Source organism: Thermobia domestica, chromosome 13, assembly GCF_964235325.1.
Source record: "Thermobia domestica chromosome 13, izTheDome1.hap1.1, whole genome shotgun sequence".
Classification (NCBI taxonomy): domain Eukaryota; kingdom Metazoa; phylum Arthropoda; class Insecta; order Zygentoma; family Lepismatidae; genus Thermobia; species Thermobia domestica.
Genome location: NC_137466.1, coordinates 212208205 through 212227170, shown reverse-complemented (window position 1 = coordinate 212227170; position 18966 = coordinate 212208205). Strand labels below are relative to the sequence as shown.

At 34.2% G+C, this 18966-nt stretch overlaps 1 protein-coding gene across 2 annotated transcripts in view; it reads right to left on the bottom strand.

Annotated features, from left to right (window-relative positions):
- The window catches only part of LOC145668998 (photoreceptor-specific nuclear receptor-like), a 164783-nt gene that overhangs the window by 122790 nt on the left and 23027 nt on the right, over window positions 1–18966 (bottom strand). The gene's annotated exons all lie outside the window — the stretch shown is intronic.

The following is an 18966-nucleotide window of genomic DNA, read 5'->3' as shown; positions in this document are numbered from 1 at the left end:
GTTCGAGAATATGTAAATACTTTTAATAATAGTAATAATGATAATGTAATTGAAATTCTTTGTAATTAAAATTGAATGAAAATCAAAATGAAGATAGCGACCAAAATTTTTAGTTTAGTCATATGCTTCTGGCCTTTATTTTGTTTGCCAAATGGCGACCAAACTCTCTGATCTGAGTAATGGATTCAGAGCTGAAAGCACTCATGATCATGCCCCTAGTGTAAAGTACCTCCGCTTGGGTAAGATGTTTGTACTGATTTGAATGATGAATCTAATGGAAATATTTTTGAATATATCCATCCAAGAGATTATACGGAAAATAACATCAAAGTTGGAATACTTATATTTATTTATATCGAACATTTGAGACCACATCTCTAGGAACGCCACGGTCACGTGTGTTTAAAAATAGTTCTACTGGATTCTACTAGATGTATTTAAGGCAATTAATAATTAGTATAATAGTATAATATGTATAATATGTGCAATTAGAAATGTTTTCTAGCGTGGACATTTTTTACCATTAGCATAAGGGGTATTCTAATGGCCCCAATTTTGAGTTAACTTTTCTTGTGACCCCATACGTGGATATGTTTTCATAAAATATTTAAAAAAAAAACTTAACCGATATCAAAACAGCTAAAAAGCAGAAAATAATAAAGGCGAAAAACCAGAAAATAATAATAATTCGCTTATAAACAGGAAATAAAAAACTTGAAAGCAGAAAAAGTCATATTAAAATACTTAAAAGCAGAAAATATTTCATTAATGTTATCTATGGACAAAATTGAAGTCTGTGCTAAGACAAACAAATTCATAAATCATAAAATTATCATCGGGACTAATTTTATATTAGGCACTAATTTGTTTGGCTTGGTACATACATTTTTTTTTAAATAAATGATAGTAATGAATTATTTTCAGTACTTTATTACTGTTTTTATTTTATGGTTTTAGCGCTTTTATTACTTTCTATTTTTAGAGCTTTTGATGAAGTTAATTAATATTGCTTCTTTTAAAAAATATTTTATTTCCTGGTTTTTGGTGCGTTTTTAAAGTCTGTTATTTTTGTTTTAAGTTTATTTAATTTTTATCACTTTTTCGTTACCCCAGTAGTTTTGTTAGGAGATAAAAGTAGATCAGTTTACGAAACATACGTGACGAAATATATTAATCGGTCTACACGTTACGGAATTATACGTGAAGATAAATATGATAGTAATATTATAATCCGTCTAGGAGTTTTATGGTCTAAGTCTAAACATTATAATCAGATGCTGATAAAAAAAATTGTAGGAACCTGTGGAAAAGTATGCTCTTTGGAATTAAAAAAGGAATAATCAAAATTAACACATCTATATTGAAGTTATGTGTGAACATAGACACTATATCAATATCAATCAACTAACTATCTATCAATATCCATCCATCTATCTATCTATCTATTCGCAGAAATAGGAATACAAAGTAGAATGAGTTGAGTTGATTTTGAGTTTAACGTCCCGTTCAGCAGCAAGGCTATATGAGACGTGGACCGAACCACACAACGATCCCGCCAGGAATCGAACTCGGCTCTGCCACGCCAAAGGCGCGTACGCTAACCGCTTAGCCACGTACAAAGTAGAAATTGTATCCAATTGGCTAAGGACAAAAGTCAATGTAGAATTTTTGTGAATGTGACATTGAATTTCCAGATTCCATAGACCATAGAGTTAGTTACTTAGCTTATTGTCTACATATGCCTTCCAACGAAAAAGCAATGCTTGGTTAATATCGAAAATATTTTATTTGAAGGAGAAAGTGAGTCATGCTTCTGTCGTAGTAAAATACAATGTTAATTCAATCCATACTAACATGACAAGAAGAGTGAAGATGGGAAAATGTGCCATATATTCATTTCGTACAGAGTTGTGTGGCAGAAATTGAAGGATGCAAGGTTTGTTCTACCGATGGCGGGCGTAATAGAAGAAATCGAAAGATCTACGTAGGGAGCATGCTATTTCGAAGAATTAGATGTATAGAGTAATGAGACGGTATGGTGTTTGTTGCGGAATGTGAGCAGAAAATTGTTAGAAATTTTGATGAAAAGTTGCGAAAAATGTGTGTCAGAACGTCAAAAGCACAATGGTGATCATACAACTAGGCGAAAAGGAAGTAGAATAGGTGGTTTGATTTCGTCATTTGTATGTATAGTATTATTACTGAAGACTTTAACTTGGAAGTGAAATAAAATCAAGTATGGAAATAGCGAAATGAACATTTAGGAAAGAAGTCAAGTAATTGTCGTGTCTTTGAAAAGAAAAATCTGTTTTACGTCCCACGGTTATGCCGTGTAGGCTAAACGAGACGGGGGTGATGAAAAAGGAATGAAATGAAGCCAGTGGGAGAACCCCGAGAAAATCCACGCATACAGCATTTGTGCACCACAAAGCCCATTTGACACGAGCACGGATCGAACCAAGAACCCCATGCAACAAAGGTGAACGCTGTACAACTTAGCCACTACCACCCTATTTTGGGTCTTTGAATAAAGAGTCAAGAAAAAGAATTGTGACCTTGTTTGTACTCTTCGGATAAACTAACGGTGAGCACAAACACAGGTTTTTCGATTTTTAGAAAAGCCGAAACAAGTTTTGAACACTTTCGAAAAACCGTTTCTTAAAGAACCAGTTTTAGTTTTCTATCTAAAACCGGTTACGCTTATTTTATCAAAAACCGAATCGATTTCGTGCAATACCGAAGTGTGTTTTCGGTTTTTCTACGAACTGATTTTCAGTTTTTATAACAAAAACAGCTTTACCCCTCTCTAATAAAATCATAGGTACCGCAAAAAAAGTTACGGAAAACACGTAAAGCAGTTATTTCATCTGAATGCTTTGTGACGTTACAGATTCAGTAAATCACGCATGGCTCATAGAATAACATTATCTATAATTGTAGTAAGTTGCATTACATTATCTCCTTTCACTTACGAATAAACAAGCAAAAGAAAAATGGAAATTTTGTATTATTTTTAGTATGGCAGACTCTTGATCGAATTTTCTTTCTATCTCCAAAATAAGAATAATTTACTCGATATTGAAAATAATTACGAATTTAAAATGGTTTCTACGATATTGTATTTCATAAATCAATAAGTCATTACAACCGTATAATGGTGGTATATATGGCGGTATATATGGGTGGTATATGAAAGAAATTTAACATTTAATAATCACATAAATCACATGATTGACCAGGCGTACAGAAACCTTGGATTCATCATCAAGATCAGTAAAGAGTTTACTAGTATTACCGCTATCCGGAAGCTATATGAGTACTACGTTCGTACAAAACTCGAACACGCAGCCACTATATGGAACCCTGACACAAATATAAATAATATAGGAAAAGTTCAGAATAAATATCTAAGGTACTTAACATATAGGGAGACACAAGTATATCCGACAACATATAATAGTCAATCTTTAAATTTAAACTTTAATACATTAAGTCTAGAACAGCGACGAATAATGCAAGATATGTTTTTTTTCTATATAAGTTATTTAATAATAAAATCAACTGTGTCGATTTACTACAGAAATTTAAAATATGCACCCCTACAAATGTAACTTGTCTTGAAAATTTCAATTTCTTTTACTGCGACAGAATACACACCAATGCAAACAAAAGGTAACTAGTATGGAGATTGAGTACAACCTACAATAGGTTAACAAAATACACAATAGATTTGGATATTAATAGTAACAGCGTAAGTCAATTCAAGGCAGTTCTTTGTAATGTAATAAGAAATAATTGTAGATGGAAAAACATTAATGATATTGCAACCACATTATAACTATAAATGTATTTTAATATGAATGTATGAATGTGTTATAGTTGCTTAAGGCCCTTTTTAGACGTTATGATAAATCATCAAGGGTAGAGATTTTTTTATCATATGCAGGTGAGATATTTTCTATTTACACACAGCGATATTTTCTGTAGATATCTCTAGCACATGGTCTATAGGGTCTGACATCTTTCGGAGATTATGCGAACTACTTCAGAAACTTTGAGTGTCTCCTAGACAAACAAAAGATGACCACGCTGTTTGTGAGTGTGTGTGTGTGTGTGTATGTGTGAGCACCGTGTCAGTCAGAAAAGGACAATTCCTGTTTCTCGCTAATTTGTTCCCGCCGTAGTGAGATAAAGACCTTGGAATGGAAGACAAGGATGCTGCAACTTTTAGTTTTATTACGTCTGTGGCAATGATATCATTGTATTTATGTTTAAAAAAGAAAAGAAATCGAAAAGTCTGGGTAAAAGATTGGATTAGAAGACGATACGGACATGGGATTCATGCTAACCTCGTACAGGTAATCAGGACTGAAGACAGTATAATGTACACGAACTATTTTAGAATGCCGGATAAATTATTTGAAGAATTACTTGAAATGATAAAGCCAAAAATTGAAAAGAGAAACACGGTTATAAGAACCATGTGTCCGTAGTATACGATTTCCTGACGTGCTTACAAGTGCAGTATACGAGTAAGCTACTGCGTGGAAAGCGGGATCATACAGTTATTGTGGAAGAAGTAGGGAAAATATATGTTTTTTTTTTTTTTTATGAATAAAGAAAACATTATTGAAACTTAAAGGTCACCTATTACACTTTTAACTTTTAAAATATTACTTCTCATTAAGATTTTTTCGTTCGTGATACCCACGGCATTTTCCATTGTCATTTTGTGTTCGAGTTGGTTTGCTGAAGTGGGCAGAAAATATACAGGTAACTTGTATGTGTGATTTTATGCTATAAAAAGAGTCCAATTTGTTTTATAAAAACGCAAAAATCTTTGATTATATTCCGGTGATGACAAAACAACAAAGTTATATCTTCAATCTGGTACACTGACAGACGATATTCATTTACACTAGATTCAAGATTAAAAAAAAAAAAAAAAAAAAATCAAAACATTCTTCTACAATAATGACAAATTCCACATTAATTGTAAAGCATATTTACCTTCTTCCCGTACGTCCCTGCGAAGAATATTTATCGTAAATTACATGAATTTTGAAAGGGTGGCTGTAGCCCAATATCAGTCACTGGTACATGCAAAAAGCATCGGAATATTAATTTTGTATCATTTGTGATTAATCTAACGCTTCCTGAAATTTCCAAAATAAATTTTGAAATTTTTATAAAGATCCACCAAATTATGCTTCGCCCCCTCTGCCCCCCTAAGATGGTGCGTTATCAAAATAACATTCCAGATTTCATAAACGCATACTTTTTTGCTACAATGCCGCCAAATTTTTGATTAATTAACAAAGAAATACCTTCTTCTCGTATGTCCCTACTAAGGATATTTATGGAGTTTTTTTATATATTTTTGAGAGGAGGCTATAGCCCCATATAAGTCCCTGGCACATGCAAGGAGCATTGGAGCATTAATTATGTGTCATTTGTGATTAACCTGACGCTTACTGGCACACCGAAAATAAATTTTGGGATTTTGGTAACACATCACCTACCACCTTTTTACGCCCCTTGCCCCCAAAAGGGGGGCCTTCCGAAAATAATGTTTGAGACAGCTTTATTAGCTTTGTTAATCAGTGTTTTTGCATTTTGTAACAAATACAATTCATTTGCCCCAAAATCTTTACGAATAATCATTGGAGAAAACTGCTTCCAAAATTTAACATTGAATCTCCCATAAGGAAAATGAACTTTTGTGTTTACACCCCCAAAAGGGGGGCTAAACAGAAATTTTCTCTTATTTCCTTTAGAAATTCAAAAAATTAAGATATTTCTCAATAAGAGTGCCAATTTTTACATTAATAGTGTGAAAACTTCATATTCTTCCAGTGCTGTAGAAAATTGCATGAATTATGGAACAGTATATTATATATATATTAAATATATCTTGCAAATTTTTTTTTCCCGACCTTAATTTTCAAGATACAGGATTGAAATATTGCACACGTATTGTCTACGTAACTACGTTTAAAAAAAAGAGAAAAACAGATCCCTACCTGAACCCAAGCCCGGGCCAGAAGGACGCAATAATTTCGAAAAAATCGAAAAATCTCCCGGTTTTCCTCGATTTTTTACAGTTTCTGGTGTATAATACGGACAAATGAGTGGTACTGTTGAAAATGATGCTCTATCAGTGGCGGATCCAGGACATGATAAAGAAAGGGACTAAATCGTAGTTTGTAGCTTTATCCAGTGTAAATCAGAATTGAACCCCATTTTATCCAGTGTATACCTGAGCGTCAAGGCTGGGCTAGAGCCCCTATAGCCCCTCCTTCCAGTGTGCGAATTAAATAATCTATATTCGGGGGAGATAAAATTAGGCCAAAGGACATAGTCTGAAGGTTCAAATTTCAAAATGAGACAATAAATGCCCTACCCCCCCTATATATATATATATATATATATATATATATATATATATATATATATATATATATATATATATATATATATATATATATATCTGTGTGTGTGTGTGTGTGTGTGTGTGAGTGAGTGAGTGAGTGACATCTGTAATAAATAAGAGATTTATTAATTTAATAAGACTACCGACAATAACTATGCACATATATATTGTCTGACATACACACACCCCACTAAACCTTTCTGAACGTGTTTTAATGTTGTACTCACTCTTGTCCCCGTAGCTCTCTAAGGTTTATTTAGTTAATAATTCGGCTCGAGCGATAGCCATGATCACAAGCATATGTTAATTTTTCCACTCATATTGAACGCTTCCACTTTGCATTAATACATACAGGTTGCGAAAAGAAATCTACTTCAGTCTTGTGAAAACCACTAAAATTATCAGTTAAACCGGACATTTTTTTTTTAAAAGAAAATCTAGATATTAGCCTATCAAATAAATGGATTGTTGCTGGTCCCGATTTCTCACATCAAGGTCAAATCGAAAACCAAATATTTAAAATCTCTTAATTCAAATTTCGAGCTTGTGCTTCTACTTCCAGCTAAAGCTGTGCTCATCACGATTTTTTTTTCTCCAAATATCGATTCCGTGATGGGCACAGAAAGTCAACACTTAAAAATTACTTTACTGTTGGGTTGAAGATGAGTTGATTCACTATGGGCTACGTTACTCAAATAAAGTAAAACATTGAAGTTTTTCAGATAACATTATTAGCGTGGACAGCAAAATGTACAGCGAAAAGATGGAAAAATGAAGGGTTAACTTAAAAAAAAAAAAAAAAACGCTCCAGTTGAAATGCTTATACAGACACGGACAATGACACGGTGAACCAGTCGTATTAACAAATGCTGAAACAAATCTTTAATTATTCGTTTATTCACCTAAAAATCACCATCATTAACATGTCTGCTCACTACGAGCGTATCCCCCAGCGTGCACGTTAACATATACTTACGAGAGAATACTTATATCTCAGATTTTGAGTAAAGTTTCAAAAGTTCATTTCCGTAAACTGTAAAAGCAGTGATTATTATGCTAATTATCACAAATTAAATGCAACTTTTGAGTTGCATACACACAACCTACTAGGGAATGAAGACCATGTGCTAACAAAGAGTACACTGGAAAATGAAATAACATGTTATAACAAAAATTAAAATAAGATGATAATCGATACAAATATAGAGGATGAATATGACATATCCGAACTTCGCCAAGTATGGTAGAAGAAGCTATTTGTTTACTTCTTCTTGGCCAACCGCTAAGAACATTTATAAATCTATATGTGGCTTTGCAATACGCAATTAGTACATTCAAATTCACAAACGATGACGAACTGAAGGGTACGAAGGTACAGTTGCAAGTAACAACCGTAGTCATAATAATATAGTTCTACTAAACAACGTTGAAAATAGTGGGTAATTAGGTGGTAAGTAGAAATGACCAAAACTGAACAGTTTACATCGATCATTTCGAAATACAGCTAGAAGATTAAATTTACAAGAAATAACAAAAATCAGTGAAATTTGGAGTTATACTAAGCATAGTTTGAGGGGGAAAGCGAGCATCCCCGGTGGGGATACTTCAGCTGACTTCTTTGGGGGGAAAACAAAATGTGATTGAGGGGGGAAATCCCCCTCACCCCCCTTCCGGTAATTCGCACCCTGCCTCCTTCGATCCGCCACTGTGCTGAAGAAAATGAAGTATAAACTATGATCCTACGATAAATAATCCCATGATCTTAACATATTTCAGATTCTATCGAGAATCAAATTCATGGTGTATATTTCAAGGCGAAGTTTCCCTATCTGATCAAGAAACTTGTATTTCAGCATATATTGGCAAACATTTTTGTTAACTTCATATCACCTGCATTTCATTGCAGTTTTATTTTATTATAAATTATTGCTTAATTCCATTATAGAATTGTTCATAATATTTGTCTAATTATCTTCGACATTTTCAAGTATAAATGTACTTTTTTTTCATTTCTTTACATAACGAAATGTAATGCCATAGTGACCTTTTGCACTATGCTCTCTGTTTCGTTCAGAGCTAAAGGTGACTATTTTATTTCTAAACGAAAAATAAAATTAGTTATATTTAGTTCCAGAATTAAAGATGATGGATGCCAATGTGCGGACCACACACAAAACAACTTAAATCCATCTTCTTGACCATAGTTAATTATGGACTATAATTGAAAAGCATTCAATTTATTTTTGAGTTGTAAACTTATTAATAGTAAAATCTAGAACAGTTTTACGCTTGTAAAATTCTACTTCATTTTGTTCGCTTGACAATAAATATATAAATAAATACTAGCAGAATATCGAATCACACCTTTAACTGTAACAATATTTTCCTCTTTACTGGAGTCCTATCTGATCGATGAAAAAATAAAAATAAAAAAGTAGTAAAACGAAAACTCGAACACTGGTCGCGGGAATGGGAATTTGCACGGACCCAATGAGCTACGGAATAAGACACAAATCATACTATATATATGGCAATAACCCTAAGCTTCACGCTGTGAAAGAACGTTGTCACTTTTTTTTTTTTTTTTTTTAAAGAAGGGATTCAAACCTTATAAAACGTTATGACAAGTGCCTCAATTTGAATGGTGAATATGTTGAAAAGTAATGTAATGTGATATTTTTCCCATGTGTATAATAAACATTTTGTATCTGCGAGTGTGTGCCATTGATATCAAACGGCAATCCTTTTCCGAATTGACCTCATAGTATTTAGTACATTGATCTTAATTTCAATGTGATTGATTACTCAAGCGACTCTCCAAAACCAGAACTGGAAGTCAAATTTATCTTGACATAAATTTGATTTCTCGAGCCATACAAACAAGTGGCACAACCGAACAGTGGCGTCTAAAAGCTTGGGCTCTCCCGTAGACAGCGTGGAGTGGGACCCCTTCTCTACGTCCCACTTCACAATTTTGAGCTCCCTGATGGTGCGGGCCCCCCACAATGCGGGGTCCGCGAACCCCTTATTTACGCTCCTGCAACCGAATACTGGAGCTACGATAAGCGCATTAATTAGATTAATAATGCTGTAAGTTATAATGTAGATAGATATAGATATAATCTATTTAAAACAAAACATTTTACTTGATTTTTCATTTCCGAAGTTTAGAATTTTGCAGTATTAGTTTCTCAATGAATAACTGCAAATTAGAACATTAACTTTGAGCATAGAAATGAACTATGACTATTTATTTCTATGAACTCTGAACTATGTAAAGCTCTTCAAGCGTTGTGAGATAAAGTTGTAAAATAACCACCAGCAGTGTTTTGTCTAATTCTGTTAATTTTGAGGAGAATCTAACACTCTAGGGGATATTCATGACTTTTTAACTTTTGTTGCAGGTATTTTCAGAAATCTTTAGAGGAATTCTACAACTTGGGGGGGGGGTCGTTTAGAAGACACTGCACTGTAATATATTTGCAAATTGGGTAGGCTATAAGCAATGGCAATAAATTTTTATTTATAAGTTATTTTATACTAGATGGAAAATCAATCTAACAACTCTGTTTAATTTGAATTATCTGTATTATCTGGGGAATCAAAAATATTATATAAAATCATGATAATTATTATTTACAACCGTTGTCAATCCAATGTTTGATAAAGATCTTTCAACATTTCTCCAGAACATTCCATCTTGGGCAACCCTCTTTCAAGTCATTCCTCAGTGCTTCTTAATTTGACCATACCATACGGTATCAGGGCCTCTTCTAGGTCACTTCTTATCATTTACACAGAAAATAACAGAAGAACATATTATTGAGAGTGGTCAAAAGAGCAGGAAATATTTCAGCCCAAACTAATGGAGGAAGTTGCCAGTGGACATCTTGACAGAGGACGAAATGGCAGGTGGATATAATGATGGTTTATAATTACAAGTACATTGTTATTTAATTGAATTTTACATTATAAAATTTCTAATTTACTGTATGCGCTCATTTAATCATTGTATATATATCTATATATCTATATCTATCTATCTATCTATCTATCTATCTATCTATCTATCTATCTATCTATCTATCTATCTATCTATATCTATCTATCTATCTATTTATATATATATATATATATATATATATATATATATATATATATATATATATATATATATATATATATATATATATATATTATGACATGAAATTGCATGAATTATGGAACAGTATATTATATAATGTTATTACATATAATCTTAGAAGTTCTAGGGAGAAGATTAACCCGACTAACATAATGGTTAACGCGGTGACTTTTGGTTCAAATATTTTAATACGATATTTAAAATAAAATACAATTTATATAGAAGTAAAGTAAGTATGAAATAACTATACATAAATTCAAAATTCGAAATTTTAATTATGAAGTATCTATATACAATTTTGGAATTCGAAATTGATTATAATAACATGAGATAAGCACTAAAGCGCTTGATTGACAAACCAGAGTAAGAACCGAAAATAAAACAATATTGAATAGGTTTACAACAGGGGTGGCTAGGCTTTCTAAGGTTTGAGGGCTACTTCTCATTTCCGAATTCTCTAGTGATCTACTAATCAAAATATAGATTAATAATGAGGACGTGATGGACAGTAAAGAAGAAGTAAATACGAACAATAAAATTAAGATTAAATATTTTTTTAAAAACCTAATTAATTCATTTTTATTTTCTCAGAAACGTTCATTTGTTATCAGAAACTAGAAATCAGTCCATCGAGACTGATTGATGCAGATAATGTGACACAGACCACCGCGGGCTACCTCTCACGATTGCCGGTAGGCTAGAGACCATGGTTGATGTGTTGGCCATCTCTGGTTGGTTATAATGACTTGTTTCGAAGACATGAAAAGGATTTCAATCAAGGACGTGTCGCTTCTGATGTATGTGGTCCAGGTTTCAATTCCCGGTGCTAGTCGGTTATATCTCATTTTAAACTATGGATCTACCTTTGCTTTAGCCGAGGTTAAACTTCAGATATCAAAGCAAACCAAATTGAAGCGGTTGATTTGTTGTAGCTTTCGTAGTTTGGAAGTCTCCTCGCATTTCATAAACAGAAACCGGGGAAAAGATATTTCTTTCCTTTTTGTCAACAGAACAAACCACTGGACGACAGGTATAAGCAAATTCTTAACAAAACCTGTTTTTAACCAGATATTTCCCGCTTTCCTTCCAAGAAGCTGGCAGCCAAGGAGGGTTGGAAGCGGTGACCTATTCATTCCTTTGTTTCTCTACGGGGGGCTATACCTGGCTTGCATGCGATAAGTTGAACATGTCGAACTTATCGCATCGTATCATATGCAGGAGAGATATCATGAGATAAACTAATTTAGACGTTATGATTTCTGAAATTTATCTCTACCCTTGATGATTTATCATAACGTCTAAACGGCCTCTAATACATGTAACACACTGTAATTGGGTTATGTAGCCTGTTGTATCTAGAAATAACTAAATAAATAATACGGTATAATCTATTTTTCTAGAAAATATCCATGACATGTTGTTGCAAACAAAATGGAAGTTAATGCAGTTTATTACTATTACTAGCATAGCACATATTTTTAAATTAAATTATTATTATTAGTTTAACATCCAACGTTTATGCCCCGAGTCTAAGGGGATGGAAAGGGCGTGCTGGGACTGCGCGGTGCTACTGAAGGGTAATAATAAGAAGTGAAATCATAAATGCATGTACATATGATAAATTTGATTTAAACTATTGTAGATTAAGGGGTATTGACATAATGTCTTTGAGGAAGTCCTTGATGACTTGATGTAAAGCAACCCACTAAGAAGACATTACAAATTATCATAAAGAAAATTTATTTTCGTATTTAAAATGTTTCAAAGAGACATCGAGAGAATTGTTTTAAATAACTAAAACGGCGCTCATTTACCCGTGCGTAAGTGCACATAATGGCTCATAATCATCATGTACAAAACATGTTTTAAACATTTTTTATTTTTTTAAATTTGCATACGCATGTCGAAGGGAGTAACAACTAACGATGATATTTGTGGAAATAATTTCGTCGGTGGCCTTTCAACATTAGCGACAGGAAATGAGTTGAGAGTTGTATTTTCCGAAGTTGTGTTTGTACCACCTCATCGTTCTGTTGACAGGGAAGAGTGCTGACTTTTTTTTTTTTTTTTTTTAATCTTAATTGAGTGCATTCATAAATACGACGACACTCTTAATGAGCTTTTGCCGCCTAACTCGTTGAAATTAGAGTAGAAATTTCTCATGCCACGTGTCGGAGCTGGGGAGTGCACGTGTCTGTTATAACGATAGGTGATGATGGGGGAATTGGGTTCTTCCCGTGGCATTAACCACAGGTAGCAAGCACGCAGTTGTCCCTTTGTATACAATGTAGTTTAATCGTGATCAATTGCTGTTTTATTATCAAATTATGAATCACGATTAATCATTTTAATTCGCCACACATTCCTCCTCTGTCCAATTAAATAGATTTTAATGAGAAATCCGATATATGCCACGCTCTAGCATTTTAATACATTTTTTTTCTCAACTGTTTGATATAGAACGAAGATTGGCAATTTTTATTGAAATTTTACGATTAAAAAGGTAAGGCGTGCTACTTTACAGAAGATTACGTAACTAACCATGAATATAGGTTCATAGCAGAGTAGTCAAAGGGTGAATTATACTCAATCTTAAAAAAGATATTTAAGAGTAACACTTGCAAAAAAAAAAAAAAAAAAAAAATCTGACTTTCCTCTGACAAATTCCGTTGAATTTCCTTTAAGTTGGAACAAACACCGTATTCGTGGGTTTTCTCGGGTTTCTCCCGTTTTCTCCCACTTTATTTATTCCACCATTCCATTCATTTCTCATCACCTAGCCGGCATAACAGTGGGACGTAAAACTTAAAGATTTCATTTCATTTTCTTTTCCTTTTAGTTGGATTGCGCATTAGACTAAAATTGAGGCTGTCCCGTCTCAAAAACTCTATCCGTTTCTATTGGAAGAGTCTGGTTCTCATCTCGAATCTAAAAGACACGAGAATACTATATCGTGCATAAACCTACTTTCAAGACTCCTCTTAAATAAAACTATCGCTTGCACTACAATCCATGGTGTTAGGAGTTTATATTTTTGTCAAAATCAAGTGTAATATATTAGGAGAGAGGTGGGCAATGGCGATCACCTAAGAAAAATGGGTTATTACGTAGTTTCATTTGCAAAATATATTGAAACAAATTTGTAAATACGTACTCCAATCCTTCTACAATAAGTGTGTAAAATAAAAAGAGGATCATTCTTTCAGTTCGGGAACACGATGGAAAAAACTCAAATTGCGACTTTGGTCGCCATTTCCATCACATGTTGGCAATGGCGATCACAGTACAAGCTTAATAAACACACATAGTTTCATAGGCAGTTCAAGGGTTTTTTTTTATACATTGCGCCTTCGAAAGACTGAGAAACGTCAACTGAATGTTTTATTGACGTTTTTTCAAAGACACGTCACAGATATGTGCATGTGGTGAGTCCACAACAGTACAGTCAGCATGCACCCACGATCCACAAAGGTTACACCGATACCAAAGTTTCAGTGTTCGACTCAAGTAGGCGTATTACCTATCTTAGGTCTAGCCTCTTTTATAAATTTTGGCTGGAGAAGTATTCCAAATGTTTGTTAGCAATGGCGATCACCATGATGGTAAACCGATCACGTTGATCGGCATTCCCAACATTGCGCCATTTTGAAAATTGAGCTGGTTATACTGTAAAACTTAGTTTATTTGAAATATAACTATGTGTCGTGCATTAGACGTAAATATAACTTTTTATGAATCTTAGTAACTTCAAGATCTTACAACTTAAAGTTGTACGTATCGTGAGTTGAAATATGGAGATCCTTATAAGAAAATCAACAAAAACAAATTTCAGCACGCTGTAGACTTCAGTCTTCTCTGACAACTTCCTCGACAATACACGAAAAACCTTGCTACTAGAGGCAGATTGCAGCACTAGTTTGACTTCTCCTCGGGTCACGCAAGAGGGCAAAGTGGGCTGATCGCCATTCCCAATTGATTGCCATTCCCTTCCTCTCTCCTAATAGTATATTATGTAGTATATTAGTTATTCTACGCAACTCGGTAACTACTACATTTGATATGTTATCCACTACATGAGAGAAAACTTGATCACGTAACTCTAGTAATATAGTGAGGGACAGCATTTATAGCATTTGAAGGTGGTGCTGTGAGTTTCCTTTCAACGCTGTTAGTAAATGAAAGGTCCATGGTGTTGTCACGTCGTTGTGTATCTTCTTAAAGCAGAGAATGAGATGTACCTGTCGCCTACTTCCCCCTTCGAGCTTTTTATGCGTTTGCTCAGCAACATCTCTTTATGACATGGCAACATCGCATCATAGCCTTAGCCATCAACGGTGTCCCATACTTTAGATAGCAGTTCAAATATTTCTCTAAATAATATATATGGTTCCAATTCTAATACAAACTGTAATATTTCTTATTGTATGATTTAGGTCGTTGTGAGCTCTAGTTTCATTGTCATATGCGTATTTCTACTTAGCCTTTTAGTACATGATTTCTGTGTTACAATCGATGTACATAAATTTAACCTTTTGAAACATGATTTTGTTTCCTATCTCTGGTGTAATACCTTCGTAAACATGTTATTATCATACATTACCATAGCACAAAAGTCACGTTTATCTATTCCTGTTGCTTAGAATATAATACGCTTTCCGTGGCGTGCGCTTCATATATCTATGTAGTTTTCCACGTAGCTACATTTTTGGAGCATAAGTTATTCATAAACAGTTGTATTGAATGTTACATACATGTGGCTAAGCGTTACGAAAGGTGAACCAGAGAGAAAAAGGAGGGGGAGAAAAACTTGTTATCTATTAATGAGGTGGCCAGAGTCTTATGTCCGATCAATGGTGACGAGATCCAGTCATATTGGACATGCAAAGAGTCAGGTGGTCGTGTTCCCTTCGATCACGCTTCGCTGTTATCAGAACACGAGCGGTTGGTGGTCTTGAACGACTGTCACGAGAGCGTAGGCAGAACTGTGTTCGATTCCTGGGCTCGTCTTCAATAATAATGTTTAACTATACATGGTGTTTCAAAACAACACTGACAACATTTGGGAGGTTATTTCTGACACCGAGATAAAACAAAAAGTCTATATCAGCCTGCATGCAGAAATTCATCATTTCGGAATTATAAGCTGCCCAAAACATGTAAAAAGGAACTTCAAAGGTCCACAGCTCCAATACTATGGGACCTACCGTAGTCGGATCAAGATTTCATTTAGGAACTAGTATGTTTCCTATCCAAATGTCCATGTTTCAGAACCCTGCGATACTTCCGCTTCTATTTTTATTCAGGTAGTTGGTGAATATTTCAAATTATATCCCAGTAGAAAAGTCTCTCTGTTCTTCTGTTAATAATATCTAACGTTGTTCTTTTCTCTCCTACCATTTCTAACACCATTACATTCGTTTTCTGCTCGACTCAGATAATTCGCTCCATTCTTCTCCACACACACATTTCGAAAGCTTCCAGTCGTTTATCATATTTTTTTTCGTAATGTCCATGTTTCTGACGTATGCAACAGAGGCGCATTCTGCAACAGGCATATTCTTCAGATTCTGCAACAAGCGCCATATCATCTGCAAACCATATACACCTAATCATTCTACCTCCTGCTGAAATGCCGTCTTCATTATGTATCCTTTTCTTTACTATCTCTTCTAGATAGATATTAAATATTGTTGGTGAGATTACATGGTAGTTGCCAATTCTAGGTTGGTGACGTTTGAGTGTCGTTTATGACATGATCCTTCAATAAGATAAAAAGAGAAAATACATCCCCAAAATGGCGCAATAGAAGCACATCTACATTTTGAACATAACTTCATAGGCCCATTATTATTAACTCCAGTCACCAACTTGAGATAGAATAAATAATTTAAATAAATCCACTTGAAATTAAAAGTGTAAATATGCGGAACCTATCGGATATTGTTGATACAAATCTAAAATAAAAAGAAAATGACCTTCAATCAGTTCTTTGTGGAATTCACGCTAGAGAATTGAAGGCCTTCCCAATTTTGTAGAAACTTTCTCGTCGGAGATTTTATTCACTGCAGATACAAATGTAAAGAGCGTTGATTTCGGCACTTTAAAGTACTTGGATTCAATTCAATTAATTTCATATTCTTCTCCATAACTGCAATTATTACCTTTATTATATTATCCTCACTTCTAGGTTCTCTTTTTCCTTGAGGAATCGTTCTAGCTTCTTCTTGGGCACTTTGACATAACGACAATCTACGACGAAAAAGTGGTTGTAATTTAGGAATCATAATTTTGCTAATTCCCACATTACTACCCGCGCTATGTTTCCGACCGACCTACCTAATTTAGGCCTCGAAATGTTATTTTGAACAGAATACAACCTTAGTTTTCTACATCAGTCCATACTTTATAACGTCGAGTACTATTATGTTTATTTACTGCTTCACAATATAAAGAAAAATAAACCAATGTCTCATCTTGTAAAAATTTTAGTAACACCAGAAAAAATACACATCCGTTTACGTTTAATATCAAATTCCAGCAGCACCTCTGACGTAGAATACGGAATTGCTTAGTGTTGCATTTCACAACAGCAATGCTTTGCAAGGACTTATTGGTAGGAAGTTCTAGAGATTCCTGTACTACAACCCGTTCCGATGTAGCTCGGAAATAAAGGTCTGTAGAGGAAAATATTACACATACAGTACGTACTAGGGAAGTAAAAGTCTACCCCCGTACGACGTTTGATCAAGATCGAAACTGTAACATTGCTCATCCACATTTAAATGATATATACATAAAAATGAAGAGTTCAAAGTTTCAGGGGGTGAAGGTGATAGCAGCGAGGACTGAAGAGTCCGCTGGCCACCGCATAGTTGCGGGTCTAATTTTGCTCAAAATAAATTAAGTTATTAAATGTATTTAGGTTGCGTAAATGCGTAGACAACGTCAGTTAATCAAGCATCCTATTAATACTAGATGCAAGAATGGTTCAGGGTTGATTCGAGATCATTATGTAGCACATTTAACGGAAAAGCTACAAACTATTGTCTTCTACACGTAAGCTCACAATTAAACCTTATCGTACCTTGAAGTTAAGAATTGATTGCAGCATATTCAATAAAGACTCAACAAAATAAAGGTAGTTTAGTTCCATGTCTTAATTTTAACCTAGAGCGCACAATGTTTTTAGTCTTAGTCCCATTTCTTCATTAGAGTGCCTAATGCTTTTAGTCTTAGTCCCACATTTGTTCATTTTACCCTAGAATTCCCAATGCTTTTAATTTTAGTATCATTTCTTCATTTCTTTATAGAACACACAATGCTTTTAGTCTTACAAGGGAAGAGAGGGAGATTATACATCGAAGTGGAAGATGGTTTGTACACCAATCGAAAGCACTAGTGACGCCTATTACGAAACCGTAAAAAAAAAATCCGAATGCATATACTGAGAGTTACGGGAATATACAGGGTGTCCAAAAAGTCCATTGTCACCCCTATAAATCGAAAACGGTGAGACAGATACCAAAACAGAAAAACACGTGTTTGATCATTTTAGAAATACAACGCATCAAAGCAAAAAGTATTGTCTGAGGGCCACCCGGAGGACCCCAGGCGGGGTCCAACTCAAAAATTGCAAATGGTAAGGGGGTCAAGTAGCATATCGTTGGACAGCTGTTGAGAAATGAAAAAATACGGAACAAGTATTGACTCTTTAAAATTAGCCTGTGTAAAATGTCAGCCGGTCAAAATGTCAGCAAAAACGTCATTGTAAAGTCTATGGCACCCCTCCCCCCCCCAAAAAAAAACCTGAAACGGTGAAACAGATGTCAAAACAGGAAAATACGAGTGTCATCATTTCAAAAGTACAATGATTGAAAGTAAAAATATTTGTCCCATTGTCCTCCTCAGAGCCCCAGACGGGATCCTACTCAAAATTTTCAGGTGGCAAGAGGGCCAAGTAACACATCGTTTGAAAGTTGTTGTTAAATGAAAGCAGATGGAACAAGTTTGGAAGCTCTACGATAACACTGCGCAAACATCTTTCGTTTTAGTTTTTCTTTCTGCAGTCGGGTTTTAGTTTATTTTCACTTTAATTCTTGTACTCAACGGAAAGAAAGGAAATGCCCCTACTGTGAGATTCTGTTCTTTTGGCCCAGTAATTTCTAAATAAATAAAGAAACAAAGAAATAAAATAAAAGAAAAATTAAGAAGTAAAAATAAGAAAATAAATAAAATTTGACATTTTTGAATATAGAAATGACTAGTTAACTTATAATGCACAATAGTGGTGCTTATGCTCGTTGTCTGGATTATCAGGTATAAAATGATTTAAACAAAATAATAATAATAATAATAATAATAATAATAATAATAATAATAATAATAATAA